A 19,618-nucleotide genomic window follows, 5' to 3' on the forward strand; every position below is an offset into this window, starting at 1 on the left:
TGAACACCACTATTATAACAGAAAAACAAAGGATATACATAGCAGACTTCTAAATTATTTTCTTTTACATAACACTGGTATGTACTGCAGTTTAAAATATGTAAAAACTATGAAACTAGAGCAATAGTACAGAGGAACTGCATGCTTGCTTCGTGTGCAGCTGACCCAGATTTGACCCTCAGTTCTCTATCTGGTCTCCAAAAACTCCATCAGGAGTGATCCCTGAACACAGAGCCAGTCAGGAATATACTTTGAGCACCATTGGGTGTACTTCCCCCTTCCCCACACACACATACAAAAAGAAAGAAAAGTAAAAACTGCAAAGCACTTTCAAATTTCCTTTATATTCAATTGCAAGCATCATGAGGCCTGCTGTGGTATTAGTTTTCCAACACTGCACAATTTTTTTCACTTGTTATTGGGAACCAACAACCTCTTTAAATTGTTCATTTTTCCTATTATTTCTAATATCAGCATGCTAAAATGCATTCATATCTGTCTTTAACAGAATCAATAGATATTTAAATTAAAACAAAGTACCTCAAAAATATTTTTGATTGTTGTAATATCTCTCAATGGCTGTAGTAATGGAATATTAAACCTTATGGATCAAATCCTGTCACATTAAGGTATCAACCAAATACCATACTGAGTGTCATTCTGCCCTCAAGATTTAGTTTTATTTTATTTTTAATTATAAGCTACTTACATAGAACTGTAGAGTTTTGTCTAGAATTAAAAAAGACTGATTTGGTCAGGAGCATGTTTTAAAAAAGTATCTGATGTCCAGGATATAATAGATTGTCATACAATTATCTATTTTAGACAAGGGAAATTTATATAGTTAAAATATCTAAATATTTGAAAACATATTGTTACACCTTTTTGTGAGAACTGCTTCTGTGCAGACAGATGAATGTTAATTATCTTAAGTTTGTAAGGTTCACACAGTTGACTGCTTCCCATTTTAGGATGATTCTTTCAAGCTCAAAATGTGTATCTCATATATTACCAATAACAGTGTTTTCTCTCTGTTTTAAAACTGTATTAGTATGCCTGAAGAGTTTTTTCCTACTTTCTATGGACTGAATTATGACTTCCCTCCTCAGATTCAATTGTTGAATTCCTAATCCAACATCCAATATATTAAAATGTAACTATATATGGTAATAATATCCTAAAAATAATAGAATTAAAATTAGGTATTAGATTGGGCTATTATTCAATTTGGCTTGTAACCTAGTATAAATTTGGACACATACACGTAAAGAGGGAAAACTACATGAGAACACATAAATAAGAAGACCATCTATAAACCAAAAGAGCTATCAGAAAAAAAAATACAACTACATCAACACCCTTACAATGACTATGAATTCCACCCTATGATAAAATCTATTTCCAGGCTGTGGCTGTAAAAATAGTACAGTGGTTAGATTGTTTACCTTGCATGTGGTCAACCCAGGTTCAAATCCCAGCATGCCTTATGATTCACTTAGCTCATCAAGAGAAAGTGTAGAGCCCAGAATAATCCTTGAGCACCTCTGGGGATGTCCCAAAAGATACAAACAAAAGCTAGTTCTGACTTTATTTTTCAACCTGTTTACATAAAACTAAATCTGTGGAAAAGTCAGTCTGCTTAATAAAAAACAATATCTATTATGATAAACCAGTAGTTTTCTATCTTTTTACACTTATGCTATATAAAGCACTGTTGGTTAAAACCATTGTTTTCAGTCACATAATCTGTATTACATGGGTTAAGGCACCTCTAAAATCCTATTAAAGCAGTACATTATAAATTAATACAATAGGAAAGCAGATGACTCTCTTCTTAAAACAGTCTGTCTATGTGCTCGCTTAGGCAGCACATATACTAAAATTGGAACGATACAGAGAAGATTAGCATGGCCCCTGCGCAAGGATGACAAGCAAATTCGTGAAGCATTCCATATTTAAAAAAAAAAAAACAAAAAACAGTCTGTCTATTGATATAATTTTGTAACTAGGAATAATCTATCAATATGTAGACTGTAGGGACTGGAAACAGCACAGTGGTAGAGTAGCGTGTTTGCCTTGCATGCTGCCTATCCAGGCCGGACCCAGGTTAGTTTCTCCAACATCCCATATGGTTCACAGTCTGCCAAGAGCGATTTCTGAGAGCTGAACCAGGAGTAACTCCTGAGCACCACCGGGTGTGTCCCAAAACAAACAAAAAAAAAATGTAGACTGTGAAAGTATTGAGAAACAGGTAATTTCCTGTGATAACTTGTCAAATATAAAGCTCTAGTGACATCCTACTATGTACATTCACGGTTCCAACATTAACCAATTATTTGAATCATTTTATGTCCAAGTTTTCTCGTCCTCATATTTTATCAGAAGTTCAATAAAGAGTTGACTTTTCTTATTTTAATAACCTAATGATGTTAGCATTTGACATCTCACAAGCAGTACAGTTTAAAAACTGGAGATAAGAGAGCAAATTGGAGAAAACTTTAGTCCCAGTTATCAGATTTACAGGTCATACTTAAAGCTGTGTATTTGCTGTAGTTGAAAAATTTTCTAAATTTAAGTAGTAATTCTTTATGTTGGTGATTCACCAGCCTGACTGACCTCTATTAGAATCTCTGAGAGCTTTTTAAATATACAATGGTTAGAGCCTACTAATACACCTGGTTTTCAAGTTTGTCTAGACATTTCAATCATAAAGTCTTAAAAAATCTTGAGATCTATGTCACTATGTACCTGAAATACTACTGTGAATGATTTGTAATCCACTTTGGTCAAAATATAAATTATTAATATAAAAAAATCTTGAGATCTATCTAGCTACCATCCTCAAGAGGTTGTGATATAATTTGTCTAAATGGTTTGAAATATATTCCTGGCCTTGAGACTTCATGGTCTGGAGACAAACCTGGGTATTGGTAAATTTTAACTTACCAGGTAATTCCAAAGTGTATTAGCTCTTCTGGTGATACCAACAACCACAAATGCAAAGTAAAATAATGCGTCTTTCAGGTTTATTATATATATTAGTTTTGGGGTGACACCCGGCAGTGCTCAGGGGTTACTCCTGGCTCCATGCTCAGAAATCTCTCCTGGGAGGCTCAGGGGACCATATCGGATAGGGGATTCGAACCAATGAACTGCATGGAAGGCAATTGCCTTATCTCCATGCTATCTCTCTGGCCCCTCAGATCTAGTATTTTATTACTTTTACTTTATTAAAAAATATATGGTACCCATGAGAAACATTAAATATTTAAATGAATTATTTACCCATCACATTTTAATTAATTGTTTAATTAAAAGGAATTTTTAGTTACCTGGTGAATCATGCACCTTCTTAATGTTTCCATGTGCCAAAGGCAAGAGAGAGATTCTGTGAAACTGGGTTACCATCCAAACCCAACTGTGTAATGGACCCAATTATTTCCAGGAAGGAACATGTGCATTGATGAAGAAAGCACATTACATAATTGCTTTTATGATAGTAATTTAGTTTCCTAGAGTAAGGATTCAAACCAACTTCTCCTCTTAGTGTAACAATTACACAGTTTTCTTTTTCGTTCTTCTCTTTCAGGCTTTTTTTGTATCTGAATCTTTCTAAAGGGTATTTTCGTGATATGCCATTAACCACTCCAATGCTGTAGTTGCCACTGTTATTAGCACAGCAGAAGATCTTTATAACTTAGTGAAGTTCCAAGAAGCACTATTACTGATTTTCTTTAAAAGTGAATCTAAGTCATTTCAAATTTCTGATTGAAAAATCCAGAAGAATTATTTTAAAGTGACATTTTGGCCTTCTACCTTAAGTTTAAGGTGACTACAACTAGTTAGATGATATAATGCATTCTGAAATTTGAAACATTGCATTTAAGTTACTTTAAGTTCACATTACATGAGATATTAAAGAAAAGAGAGCTATTATACTTTAATAAATAAAAAACTAGAAACCTACATTTATTTATTTTGGGAGGTTGGATTTTTGGATCACACCAGTCATGCTCTGCCCTCAGAAGTTGCTCCTGGTAGGCATGGGGGACCATATGGGATGCTGGAATTTGAAACAGCATCCATGCTGGATTGCCTGAGTCAAGGCAAATGCCCAACCACTTGCTATCACTCCGGCCCCAGAAAACTTACTTTTAGATTCTGTAAGCAACTAACTAGTTACCAGGAGAAAATAAAGGTTGAAGGTAGCAATTATTAGAAAATTTGATAGTTTTAGATTGAGTGAAAAAAATGTAAAAGTCTATAAAGTAACTCTCTAAGAGCACAATCAATGTTATTTGGAATTAAAAGAAGCATCTCTAAAGCGAGAGCAATAGCAGGGAGGCCATTTGCCTTGAATGCAGAAACCTGTTTTGATTCCCAATCTGTAGTATCAGGTATGGTCAACTGAGCTTTCCAGGAGTAATTTCTGAGTGCAGAGCAGGAGTAACCCCTAATATCTGCCAGGTGTGCCAGGTGTACAGTAAAATGAAGGATCACCTAGAATTAAAGAGGTAATAATTCTCAATATGTATTCTTACAAATAAAATTGATAACATTATCATATGTTCTAAAGGCATACTTTGCTGTGTTAAAATACATCACTGTGTTAGATTATAAATATATATTCTTTCAAATAAAATTGATAACATTACCTTAAGTGATAAAGAAATACATCACTGTGTTAGAAAAAAGTAAACAAACAAAACATATTCACAGGGAGTAGCTGGCTATAGCACATGGAAAAGTTGAAGAAATTAGAAAGATAATTAAAGGAATCACACTGTGTGATCAAAATGCCATAAAAGGTCCTGTATTCCATTGTGATTAGATACCACAGCTTGAAAATTGGGCATTTGAGTTGTTTCCATGTTTTGGTGCATATCTATCTTGGCTAAATATGATGCATATTGTTTTAAGTGTAGTATTGAACATAGGTATGCATATATCCTTTTAAATAGTTGTGAGTTTTTTTTCTGTTGATTTTGAGTATAGATGCTAAGAAGTAATATTTCTAAGTTGCATGGGAATTCTATTTATAATTTTTTAAGATATCCAAATTGTTTTTTACAGAGGCTAAACTAGATGAAATTCCTCCCTACAGTGGAAGAGGGTTCCTTTCAGTGGTGAGGAAGTGAAGTAATTTTGTACCCCAAAACTAGGAATCTAAACACTAATCTAAATGCATATGCTGAACTATAATTTTTAAAAAAGTAAAGTAAACTTATCTCATTCCAAATACAATGAATTTCTCCTAAGTTTTAAAATACTCATACCAAGAAGATTAGAAATTAATAATTATGACCGGAAATATACAGCCACATAAAAAGCACACCTAAATTGCACATAGCCAACTGTGCTTCAGCCCCCAGCACTACATAGGATTCCCAGAGCTTGATAGGACTGATAGTTGAACACAAAATCAGAGTAAGCTCTGAACGTACTCAGGTTTCACCCCCAAACAAAAGTAAAAATATTTTTATCATTATTATTAGCTCAATGTAACAGACTTTATAAAACAATAAGTTAACATCAAATTATTTTATGCTAATACATTATCTACATATTAGCATCTTTGAATTACATAAGAGACTAAATAGAGCCTACTTTTTTCAATCCCAGAGAAAATTAAAACAATATAGATTCATATAAATAAAATAAAATTCCATATTCATAAAATACTCATCAATTCTAAATTCAATTACTCCTCAAGCACTGAAATTTTATGGCTTTATTTGTGATTCTGGGTTTTTTATATGCCATAAGCTGTTGCCTTGGAATATTTTTTCTATATGTAAATAATTCATCGATATGATTTCTTTCAGACAGTTCTTCTAGACTGCATACCAATTTATTTGTATAGGTGAAAAGATAAGAAGATTTTAAAAAATCTTGTTTTATTCTGCCTTCTTCAAATAACTGATTTTTGTCATGGGTCTCTTGACATTTCAAACATAATAAAGTTTTTTTTTAATTGTTGACAAAAGATACCTCTACATTTAAATAAAATAACGTTACTAGGGTTGGATGGAATACAAATATTTTAACTGTACTTATTACAATTTCTAATAATTAATAAATATAAATTATTTTTAAATATTTTATTTGAAAATTAATTGTGTCTGGATATTTTACAAAGAAAAACTTAATTTCTAATCCTGCACATCAAATTCCCAATAGATATTCAATAAAATGTAGCTTCCTTAAATTGGGATGATATCATTTAATATAAAGGAATGCTTAAATATGCTCAGTTAATCTAGATGATGGCATAAAAATATAAAAGGGGAAAGAGCATAAGCTTAAACTGACAATGAAAATTAATAAAATAATTTAAACCTGACAATGTTATAAATCTAAGTGTATTAAGTGTGAGTGGCATAAATACTATAGTTAAATAGTAGTAAATAGTAGTGGAGGACTAGATTATCAGTCCTTTATATGAAACTCACTTTAAATATAGAGAAACTATTACAAAGAAAATTATGAATATATAGCATAAAATACTAATCAAATAAAAATAGAAATAATCAATCCACAAAATTATAAAGTAAATAAAATAATTGTTTAAGAAATTTCACATGTAAAAGATCTAATATTACACTTTATATATTTTAGGAATGTATAAATATATTTTAAGACCATTTAATGGGATTAATGATGCACCTTATATAAACCCTGTTTGATACAGTTGATAGTTCTGAGGTTACTTCTTCAGAATCACATTTCAACATCAATATAAATTACATCTTAATGTCTTTATTATACGAGTCATAACTTAGCCTTTTAAAATAGTCAATTTATGTTAATAACTTGCTTTTTATTTACTTGTAAGTTACTCAACATTGCCAAGTTTTTTATGACTTCCTTTCACACTCCGAAATTTATTACGGCTTTCTCTAACTGCCACACAGCCATTAGACTGGAATAGTTGTAAAAATTTATTGTTAACAAATAAGTCAGATTACTGTACCAAAAAAAAAAACTTTCTTTCTATCTATATAGCTCTCTTATTTGAAACTTATTTTCTAGTTAAGTAACTCATTCATCTATATCTTACCCCAATACCTTTTTAATGTCTTTGTTGAGAGACTTTATCTTTAAGAGACAAAATAAATAACTGTAATCCTCTTTTTATATCTCTCTCTATAAAAAATTTATTCTTCACTGTGTTTTTAAAGCATTTTTTGAATCCCATAAGTATTTATATAATCACATTATATTATAGTATTATGCTGTAGTTTATCAACACACTTCTTTAACTCAAAGTAGAAATCCTCAAAACCTTTTTCATCCCCATAGTTTAATGAGTATTTATTATATATTAACTATTTGATGGATGTTAATTTAAATTAATAATTCACTTTGCTACTAATATTACAAAATGTTTTTAGAACTTCTGCTATTATTGATGTCACTTGTCATAAAACTTGAATTAGAATGGTCCTTAGATATTTTTATTCAATTTTTAAATTTTATATTGAGAGTATGAAAAAATTTATCTTATTAATTGAATAACTATTTGTATCATACATGTATTTTGAGGTCCTTCCTACATAGTAAGAATAAGAAATGAGCTTTAAAAATTTTAATGTTTGAGGGCGGGTCTCCAGAACGTGAAAACCGGCGGGCTTTCGCAGAAGCCAGCTGCCCTGTTTGGGACATCAGGCAGGGAAAAGCCACGAATCTGCGCCCGCCCAGTGGAGCCTAACTGTGAGTGCTCCTTGTAAATGTTTCTCTACTGTCCTCTTGCGTGAAACTCTTGGGAGTGGGGCAAAAGAGGCTCCAGAAATCTGCTCTCCCAGACGCCATTTCCAGGGAGGGTCTCCAGAACGTGAAAACCGGCGGGCTTTTGCAGAGGCCAGCTGCCCTGTTTGGGACATCAGGCAGGGAAAAGCCACGAATCTGCGCCCGCCCAGTGGAACCTAACTGTGAGTGCTCCTTGTAAATGTTTCTCTACTGTCCTCTTGCGTGAAACTCTTGGGAGTGGGGCAAAAGAGGCTCCAGCAGAGCACTTTGGCTCCTCTTCGCTACGCGGCCGTGCGCTCTTTCTAAGAAAAGAACACCAACGTAACAAGAAAAAAAAATTACACTAAGAACTGAGCTATAACACAGAAGCAAGCATTGCTCTTCGAACTGTCTTCTCCGTTGAATGCTTGGGCCTAAGATTTGATCCAGTGTGAGGCTTCACCCACAGAGGACTCCCCTCCCTTAGAGACAAGTCAGCCCATCCAGAAAGGGCGGAGCCAGAGAAGTGTGCTGCCTACATCATATAGCCAATGAATACCACCACAACACGTAGAAAAACCCAAAATACAAGTGTGACAATGGGGAAACAACGCAGGCCAGCATCAGACATAGAGAATGAAGAGGACAATTCTGATGACCAGATAATGGCCAACCAACTAATCAACCTCTCAGATAAGGACTTTAGACTAGCAATATGGAATATGTTCAAAGAACTCAAAGAAACCATGAATTGAGTTGAACAGAACACTAATAAGAACCAAGAAAATATAAAGACAGAAATCACAAAACTCCAAACTGAAATAACATATCAATTAACAAGCCTGAAAAAGTCAGTAAACGAAGTGAATGACAAAATGGATAAGCTCTGGGACAGGGTATCAGAAGCTGAGAATAGACTTGGTGCTGTGGAAGATGAGATACATAACAATTCCATACAGCAGAAGAGATTGGACAAAAAACTTAAAGCAAATGAGCAGACAACGGAAAAATTAGTCAAAGAATGGGAACAGATGAAAATAGAAGTCTATGATAAGATCAACAGAAACAACTTAAGAATCATTGGAGTCCCAGAGACCCAGGAAGAAAATTCCCAGGAAGAATCAATGGTCAAGAACATCATTAAAGAGAAACTTCCAGAGCTAAAGAATATAGGTGATCAAATCCTACATGCTCGAAGAGTACCAACCAAAAGAGACCCCAGAAAAAACACCCCAAAACACATCCTAGTCACAATGACAAATCCCACAGATAGAGACAGAATTCTGAAAACAGCAAGATCAAAAGGGGAAATTACGTTCAAGCAAGCTTCCCTGAGATTTACAGCAGACCTGTCACCAGAAACACTCAATGCCAGAAAGCAGTGGTGGGATATTGTGACAAGACTGAATGAAATGAATGCTTCACCCAGAATACTATACCCAGCAAAACTCACTTTCTGGTTTGACGGAAGAATACATGGTTTCACAGACAAAAAACAGCTCAGAAACTTCACAGACACAAAACCAGTCTTAAGAGAAAAACTGAAAGACCTAATCTAAGACAAGACTACCCAAAAGACACACCAAATTTTGAAATAAAGATGGTGTTAAATCCCAGGACAATTCTTTCTCTCAACGTCAATGGACTAAATGCACCAGTTAAGAGACACAGAGTGGCTAAATGGATCAAAAAACTCAATCCAACCTTCTGCTGCCTACAAGAAACGCACCTGAATAGTCAGAACAAACATAGACTCAAAATAAAAGACTGGAGAAAAATTATCCAAGCAAACAACACCCATAAAAAAGCTGGAGTGGCCATACTAATATCAGATAATGCAAACTTTATACTCAGGAAGGTTGTAAGGGACAAAGATGGACATTTTATATTAATCAAGGTGTATGTAGAGCAGGAAGAAATAACTCTCCTAAACATATATGCACCGAATGAGGGGCCAGCAAAATATTTAATACAACTGTTGACAAATCTGAAAAATAATATCAATAACAACACAATAATTGTGGGGGACCTTAACACGGCTTTGTCAACACTGGATAGGTCAACCAGACTGAAACTCAACAAGAATATACTAGACCTGAGGAGAGAAATGGAAGAAAGAGGCTTAGTGGATATATATAGGACACTCCACACCCAGAAACCTGGATACACATTCTTCTCCAATGTACATGGGACATTCTCCAGGATAGACTACATGCTGGCACATAAAACATACCTCCATAAGATCAAGAAGATAGAAATTTTGCAGACTGCCTTTGCTGACCACAAGGCTCTGAAATTATTTGTGAACTCCAAAGGGATTCAGAAGAAAAACCTTAACAGCTGGAAGTTAAACAGCCTCATGCTCAATAACCAGTGGGTCCGAGATGAAATCAAGGAGGAAATCAAAAGGTTCCTGGAAACAAATGACAATAAAGACACAAACTATCAGAACTTATGGGACACAGCAAAAGCAGTACTGAGAGGAAAATTTATAGCTTTGCAAGCACACATCAGGAAGGAAGAAGGAGCTTACCTGAGTAGCCTAATGACACAGCTAATAGAACTAGAAAATGCTCAACAAAAGGACCCAAAAATAGGAAGACAGAAGGAAATAACAAAGCTGAGAGCAGAAATCAATGAAGTGGAAACCCAAAAAACAATCCGAAAGATCAACGAAAGCAGAAGTTGGTTCTTCGAAAAAATAAACAAGATTGATAGACCACTGGCAAACCTAACAAAGAAAGAGAGAGAGAGAAACTTGATAACTCGTATTAGGACTGAAAAAGGAGAGATCACTACTGATATGACAGAGATTCAAAGGGTAATCAGAAACTACTTTGAAAAACTCTATGCCACTAAAAATGAGAAGCTGGAAGAAATGGATAAATTCTTGGACTCTTATAATCTTCCACGGTTGAAGGAAGAGGATGTAGCATATCTAAACACCCCCATCACCATAGATGAAATTAGAATGGTAATCAAAGGTCTGCCGAAAAACAAAAGCCCAGGCCCAGATGGATTCACTAATGAATTCTTTCAAACTTTCCAAGAGGAACTAATGCCAATCCTGGCAAGACTCTTTCATGAAATTGAACAAACGGAAACACTTCCAAATAGCTTTTATGAAGCCAACATCACCTTGATACCTAAACCAGACAGAGATGCTACAAAAAAAGAAAATTACAGACCAATATCGCTGATGAATGCAGATGCAAAGATCCTCAACAAAATCCTGGCAAATAGGATTCAATGACTCATTAAGAAGATCATCCACTATGATCAAGTAGGTTTCATCCCAGGAATACAAGGCTGGTTTAACATCCATAAATCTATCAACATCATACACAACATCAATAACAAGAAAAATAAAAACCACATGATCATATCAATAGATGCAGAGAAAGCATTTGATAAGGTCCAACACCCATTCTTGATCAAAACTCTCAGCAAGATGGGAATGGAGGGAACCTTTCTCAATCTAGTTGAAGCCATCTACCACAAGCCAACGGCAAATATTATCCTCAATGGAGAAAAAGTAAAAGCCTTCCCTCTAAATTCTGGTACAAGGCTGTCCTCTCTCACCACTCCTATTCAACATAGCACTGGAAGTACTTGCTATAGCGATTAGGCAAGAAAAAGATATCAAGGGAATCCAGATAGGAAAGGAAGAAATCAAGCTCTCACTGTTTGCAGATGACATGATACTCTACTTAGAAAACCCTAAAGACTCTACCAGAAAGCTTCTAGAAACAATAGACTCATATAGCAAGGTGGCAGGCTACAAAATTAACACACAAAAATCAATGGCCTTTCTATACACCAACAGTAATAAGGATGAAATGGAAATTAAGAAAACAACCCCATTCACAATAGTGCCACACAAACTCAAATATCTTGGAATCAACTTGACTAAATATGTGAAGGACCTATACAGAGAAAACTATAAAACTCTGCTCCAAGAAATAAGAGAGGACACGCGGAAATGGAAATGCATACCCTGCTCGTGGATTGGCAGGATTAACATCATCAAAATGGCAATACTCCCCAAGGCATTATACAGATTTAATGCTATCCCTCTAAAGATACCCATGACATTCTTCAAAGAAGTAGATCAGACACTTTTGAAATTCATTTGGAACAATAAACACCCTCGAATAGCCAAAGCAATCATTGGGAAAAAGAATATGGGAGGAATTACTTTCCCCAACTTTAAACTGTACTACAAAGCAATAGTTATCAAAACAGCATGGTATTGGAATAAGGACAGGCCCTCAGATCAGTGGAATAGGCTTGAATACTCAGAAAATTTTCCCCAGACATACAATCAACTAATTTTTGATAAAGGAGCAGGAAACCCTAAATGGAGCAGGGAAAGCCTCTTCAACAAGTGGTGTTGGCACAATTGGATAGCTGCTTGCAAAAAATTGAACTTAGACCCCCAGCTATCATCATGTACGAAGGTAAAATCCAAATGGATTAAAGACCTCGATATCAGCCCCAAAACCATAAGATATATAGAACAGCACATAGGCAAGACACTCCAGGACATTACTGGCATCTTCAAGGAGGAAACTGCACTCTCCAAGCAAGTGAAAGCAGAGATTAACAGATGGGAATATATTAAGCTGAGAAGCTTCTGCACCTCAAAGGAAATAGTGCCTAGGATACAAGAGCCACCCACTGAGTGGGAGAAACTATTCACCCAATACCCATCAGATAAGGGGCTAATCTCCAAAATATACAAGTCACTGACAGAACTTTACAAGAAAAAAAAACATCTAATCCCATCAAAAAATGGGGAGAAGAAATGAACAGACACTTTGACAAAAAAGAAATACAAATGGCCAAAAGACACATGAAGAAATGCTCCACATCACTAATCATCAGGGAGATGCAAATCAAAACAACAATGAGATACCACCTCACACCCCAGAGAATGGCACACATCACAAAGAATGAGAATAAACAGTGTTGGCGGGGATGTGGAGAGAAAGGAACTCTTATCCACTGCTGGTGGGAATGCTGTCTAGTTCAACCTTTATGGAAAGCGATATGGAGATTCCTCCAAAAACTGGAAATCGAGCTCCCATATGATCCAGCTATACCACTCCTAGGAATATACCCTAAGAACACAAAAATAGAGTACAAAAACCCCTTCCTTACACCCATATTCATTGCAGCACTATTTACCATAGCAAGACTCTGGAAACAACCAAGATGCCCTTCAACAGATGAATGGCTAAAGAAACTGTGGTACATATACACAATGGAATATTATGCAGCTGTCAGGAGAGATGAAGTCATGAAATTTTCCTATACATGGATGTACACGGAATCTATTATGCTGAGTGAAATAAGCCAGAGAGAGAGAAAAAAACACAGAATGGTCTCACTCATCTATGGGTTTTAAGAAAAATGAAAGACATTCTTGCAATAATAATTTTTAGACACAAAAGAGAAAAGAGCTGGAAGTTCCAGCTCACCACAGGAAGCTCACCACAAAGAGTGATGAGTTTAACTAGAGAAATAACTACATTCTGAACTTTCCTAATAATGAGAATGTATGAGGGAAATGGAGAGCCTGTTTAGAGTACAGGCAGGGGTTAGGTGGGGAGGAGGGAGACTTGGGACATTGGTGGTGGGAATGTTGCACTGGTGATGGGTGGCGTTCTTTACATGACTGAAACCCAAACACAATCATGTATGTAATCAAGGTGTTTAAGTAAAAAAAATTTTAATATTTCTGGTCAAGCTTACATTCTAATAAAAATCAATGCATCAACAAATAACTAAATGTTTATAATACCATTTGAGAGTTAACTGCCATTAATTAGTTAAGGAATTAGTTCAAGATCATATGGTGTAAAAAACACAATATCATATAGAATTTAATTAAAGTTGTCTGCTATGTTTCAATCAAGTGTTATGTTTAATTTTACAAATTTATTACTGAATTATGAATTATTGAATTATATTTTAAAGTAACAATAGAGCACTATCTATATATACGTAGAGGTACATTTTAAGTCAATCAATGAAGATATCCGCAAACTATAATGGCCCAATTAATATTTAGCATTACTTATTTCTCAAAAAAATAGTCTCATTTCCATACTTTTGGGGATCTCTACCTATATTGTCATTCAAATATTAAGTTTATCTTCTATTCTGCTAAATAGAGTGAAACTTATGGAAGTGTAGAAACTGCAACATCGTTATGCTGTCCTACAGAAGCAGAAAAAAATGTGGAAGAAACATGTTCAATATTTTAAGATTACAGTAGGCTGTGACTTGTTGGTTTTATCTACTTTACATTGACTGAACCAACCAAGTTCATGCAAGAAGCACTGGAAAACAGTCTCCAAAAATATGTGCCCAGCCTAAACACTATGATCAGACGTAGTACAGAAAGAATGAATATATGATATCTGAAGGCTGTTGCTACTTACACCAGCTTCTTTGAGATGCTACTATTTATTTTTGCTTAGTTCCAAGGAAACTAGGAACATGAGTAAATAATGAGGTCAGACTATTCTCACAAAGGTAATATTATCAAAGGCAGTGAAGCATTTGATGTAAGGAATTCAGTACTTTTATTTTGGTAGGCTGTGGCTTTCTTTCTACTGCCAGAGAAACTTAATGCTAAGTAAAAAAAAAAAAAAAGAAAAAAAAGAAAGAAAACTTTTGCTTAATACAAAAAAAGATGTAAAAGAGAAAGGAGAAACAACCATAAGCTGAATAGCATAAATAGCATTGTCAAATATAAATCATTACTGTAATTTAAACTGACTGTTCTACGCAGAATTTAAACTCATTATAGACCCAGTATATTCTTGTGAGAATTAAAGTATGTTGCCTTGGTATGAAATCAATAGTGAAGGTTTTCTCATAATTCTGGTAATTTAGTACTCACTTCAGACCTCAAATGGAGATACTAATGGCAATTACCTGGACCAGTTATTTCAACTTTTCTGTTTGTTAAAAAGTTGGATATTTTGTACTTTGAGCTGATGCTTTTTACTGCCAGAAGGAGCTTCCTGACAATGTTTTCATCTTTAGTCCCATGCTGAAAAGATAATTAGAGGTTTATATTCAATTAGTGATATAATGTTGATGACATGTTATCTCTTTACTTCCCCCGCCCCTTAGTAAATTTACTCTCACTGGGAAATAAAGCATTAGTAAAGTTCTGCCTCCGATAATAAAGGGAAGATCTTTTGAAATTTATCAAATGACATCAAAGCAGAAGTTAAAAGTTCAAGCTGATAGATTTCAACTTTGGGCAATATGAAAAGTTTTATTTCTTATAAAATATTGGAAATCAGAGAATGTTTATAATGAAAAATTCAGCTACAAAGATGGGATAAAGTTGTTGAGCAATCTAAACATTTCTTAACATCGTCAATAAGAATAGATACTCAGATTTAAGATAAAGATGTTCAAAATCAATAATTATTATTATTTTTAACCAGACCCAGGATAAAACCACTGAAGGCAATAGATTTTTGATATCATAAATGTATATGTCTAATTTATATTCCACAATGTTTATATATTACTGACAAATGTTTACATAGGTTGTGCAAATAAGCAAAGCAAATATTTCCTGAGTGGAGTAAATAAGCAAAAAATATTCCTCATTATCTAAATTCAAGAGGGAAAGACAGAAGACAGAAGTATGTCTAGAGTACAGCAGGGGTGGGGTGGGGAGGAGGGAGATCTGTGGCATTGATGATGGGAATATTGCACTGGTGAATGGTGGTGTTCTTTGCATGACTGAAACCCAACTACAGTCATATTTGTAATCAAATTGTTTAAATAAAGATATATATAAATATTTCATAGTTTTTAGAATGCAGTATCTGCATCAGAATATTATAACCTGAGTTCTCCTAAATTATTTTGATTTGGAATTTTCTCGTGTTTGTTTTTTTTTTCAGGACATTACTCTAGTCTTAATTTACTGTATATTCTATATTCTATTTGTTTAAGAGAAAAATTATTCTATTTCTGAATTTTCTTAGATATGAAGAACTCTGAGATACTTATTTTTTGCTCTTACTTGTCCTTGAATTTATCCTGTTGTCTCTAATTAAAAAACATATTCTAGAATCAACCTTTTTTTTTTCTTCAAAATTCTCCATGAAAAATCCTAGTTGATGAGAATCCTTCCCCCGCGGTGACTATTTCAATAAATCCTGATTGCTCTAATAGATTTTAACTCCTGTTCACTGGCATCATTCTTCATTGAATAACAGAAAAGGTCACTCTAGAATGTGAAAATAAAACATGCCTCTTCTTTGCTTAACACTGCAATGGCTTCCTATTAACAAATCAACAAGATGGGGCTGGAACAGTAGCACAAGAAATAAGGCGTATGCCTTTGGCACTAGCCCAGGAAGGACTGTGGTTTGATCCCCGGTGTCCCATATGGTTTCCCCAAGCCAGGAGAGATTTCTGAGAGCATAACCAGGAGTAACCCTTAAGTGTCACAGGGTGTGACCCAAAAAACAAAACAAACAAAATACAAGCATCCAGTTCCTTAGCTATTGCCTCCAAAATTTTCTATAATAAATTCCAATAATCCATAATTCCTGACACTTACCGCTACACATATTTTATTATTCCCTTATTGTCAATGTAAATCTCTCATGAGTTTCTGCTTTCTTTCTACTTTATGAAAATGACAATTTCAGAAGGATCTTATCTTGACTTAACTGCTTCCTTGTCATGCATATTTAAATTTTCACTCTTAGCTCACTGGCATACTCCCTTCGATTTATTTGCCCAATTGAAAATTTTCATAATTGATTTTTAAACTTTTTCCTACTTTCTTATATTCAGCATTTTTAAATTTATCAATATCAAATTTCTTGACGAGGATAAGTCAGTCTATCTTGCTTACCACTTTGACACAAGCACCTGTAATGATAGCTGATGCCCAATAACTCTTTCTAGGGTAATTCATAGAACATTTATACATTGTTAGAGTCAGGCTTGCAATTTATTATTAATTATAAGAAAAATAGTTATACTTAGCAGGTGCCAGACACAGCATTATACAAATTATATATAAATACAACATATATTTAAATTTAATAAATTTTCTGAGGTAAAGATAGGAATTATTTCTATGTTTTAGAAAGGTGAAAACAGGCTTTAATAATTTGGGATAATTTTCCAAGGTAATAGAACAAAAACAGAGATTAGATTGTATGTCATTTCAATAAACTGAGATTGTAATATATGTCAGTTTTAAAGAACTATATATTTTTCCACCTGGATATACTAAAATTATAATTATATGTAGTAATATGTAGTAACATGTAACCTTTCAAACATGCAAATGTTTAAACACAGAAAACATAATTTTACATTTCATTAATTTGCATGTCTCATTTATTCTTGAGATATGATTGATTTTGTAAGATAACAACCAAGACACCACATTCAATTTTTCAGCCTACCACATTTGTCTTTTCAACAAAAGTACATCCTCTCTTTTGGGCACCCTTACATTATTAGCTATTGGAAACTAAAGGATCTGAAACTCGGAGTGCACTCAGTGATTGACATCATTACAGATAATGTTGTATAATAGCAGCACTTAGAGTTGATGTCTTGCATTCCTGTTCTAGACGATATAGAATCAGAAGGCTCAGAGGGATCTCTTTCCCAAACAAAAGGGTAATATCCCAAATGCCTCCGAACGAATTCTATAAGCAAGTTTTCTTTTTACAAGAAAGTACCCATCAAAAAAAATATATCATTATCTTTATATTTTTTCATATTGTCTAAATCTTTGATTTAGTTTCTCCTTGGTTTTTTGTTTGTTTGTTTGTTTTACTATAAAATTATGTCATGACAAGATTTTGTTAAGGTTGGGATCCTAAAATAGCTATTAAGTTGGACTGTTGTAGTAAAACACTTAAGTATTTCTTCATCTGAAATATTCAACCCTTAAGAAATAAAAATACTTTTTTGGGGGGGATTTTAAGACAAGACCCAGCAGTGCTCAGGGGTTATTCCTGTCTCTGTGTTCAGAAATCACTACTGGCAGATTCAGGGGACCATATGGGATCTAAGAATCAAGCCTGGGTTGGCTGCATACAAAAGTCCTCCCCACTGTACTATTGCTTCTGCCCCGAAAACAATACATTTTAATGTAGATTCCTTGGGAAACTAGTTTCCCAGCACAAAATATTTAAATTTTGCAAAATGTATCTATTCATATACTTCCATGCTGATGGTGCTATGATAAAATATAGAATTGACTCTAGGGAATCCTAAAAACAGAGCTCATTTAAAAGTTAACTTATTAATAAATTTAATATAACTGAATTTCATGAAATTAAATAAAGCATGAAAGCAGGTTATCACAAAATGAAGCAATACAAAAAATGTGTAGAAAACTAGCAAAGATATGTTGGTAATATCTTCCTTAACTCAGAAGGAGATTTGTGTCTGCTTGCCAAGATTATTTAAATAGACAGGAAAATTAATCAAAAGGAGAGATTTTTTTTTTGGGGGGGGGGCACAACAGTGATACTCAGGGGTTACTCCTGTCTATGTGCTCAGAAATTGCTCCTGGCTCGGGGGACTATATAGGATGCTAGGGAATCGAATCGAGGTCTGTCCTAGGTCAGCTGCATGTAAGGCAAATGCCCTACCACACAAGGCTCAGGCCCCCAAAAGGAGAGATTTTAATTTTAGGAAACCCAAACAAGGAGTCTTGTCACTTTGCCCCTGGATAGTCGGTTGCAGAATTTATGAAATAGAGACTTGGTTTTCCCTTTTGATCCAATTCAATTCAATTTTCTAGATGTAGTGAGATTAGGCCATTTATTGAACTTTATGATGATATTCACTCCTTCTTGCATACCTACCAGTTCTTATTCAGGGAAGATGCTGGATTCAAGGAAGTTGTTGAGCCTTTTGAGATTATTATCTTCTAATCCTATGTCTTCAGTCTTCCTCCCCCCCCACACACACACCTTTTTTTTTTTTTTTTTTTTTTTTTTAATGAAAGTAGCACTGCCTCTTTCTATGCCATCAACCCTGGACTTTCTAGAAACTTCCAACGTTGCTTGGTGGAGCCATTAATAGATGTGAGAAGGAGGTAAAAGAGGGTGGATGAGTAAGAATCCTCAAATGAATGGATTTTTCAGGTTAGGATATTTTGTTTCACAAGGAAATATATTTTAGTTTTCTGAGTATTAAAACATTACTGGCCTCATATTTTTTCTAAGAAGCTCACAAAAAATAACATGTATAAAACATACACTTGTAAGTTTGTTAAAGTTTCATAATTATGTATATTACTCAGAATGTAAACATGAAGTTCATTTAGTAAGTAGCCAGTGGGGCACGTGGAGGAATGGAGTAGTAACAAAGCTGGGAAGTAGCTGGAAACCTTGCTACTACCTTCTTTTTTTTATATAATTATCTTTATTTAAACACTGTGATTACAAACATGATTATAGTTGTATGATTACAGTCATGTAAAGAACACCCCCCTTCACCAGTGCAACATTCCCACCACCAATTTCCCAAATCTCCCTCCTCCCCACCCTCCTACACCTGTACTCGAGACAGGCTTTCTACTTCCTTCATTCATTCACATTGTTATGATAGTTTTCAGTGTAGTCATCTCTCCAACTGCACTCATCACTCTGTGTGATGAGCTTCATGTCATGAGCTGCACACCTTCTTGCTCTACCTATCACACACTTGCCAGTGAAGTGCCTAGGAAGAGCAGACCTGGGAGGAAAGAGTAGTTTCTATCTCTGTCCAGGTCCAAAATGTCTTATCTCTTCTCACTGAAAGGAATTTCAGAAGAGAACAAAAAAATCAACTAGATTTATTTTAATAGAGATGGGGGAAAGATATT

The 19,618-nt window shown here is 34.5% G+C and overlaps 1 non-coding gene across 1 annotated transcript; it reads left to right on the top strand.

Annotated features, from left to right (window-relative positions):
* Nucleotides 1–1,852: 1,852 nt before the first annotated feature.
* LOC126026641 (U6 spliceosomal RNA) lies at nucleotides 1,853–1,959 on the top strand. Its single transcript, XR_007501865.1, has one exon. It is a non-coding gene; the product is annotated as a U6 spliceosomal RNA (small nuclear RNA).
* The last annotated feature ends 17,659 nt before the right edge of the window (nucleotides 1,960–19,618 follow it).

Source organism: Suncus etruscus, chromosome 13, assembly GCF_024139225.1.
Source record: "Suncus etruscus isolate mSunEtr1 chromosome 13, mSunEtr1.pri.cur, whole genome shotgun sequence".
Lineage (NCBI taxonomy): Eukaryota > Metazoa > Chordata > Mammalia > Eulipotyphla > Soricidae > Suncus > Suncus etruscus.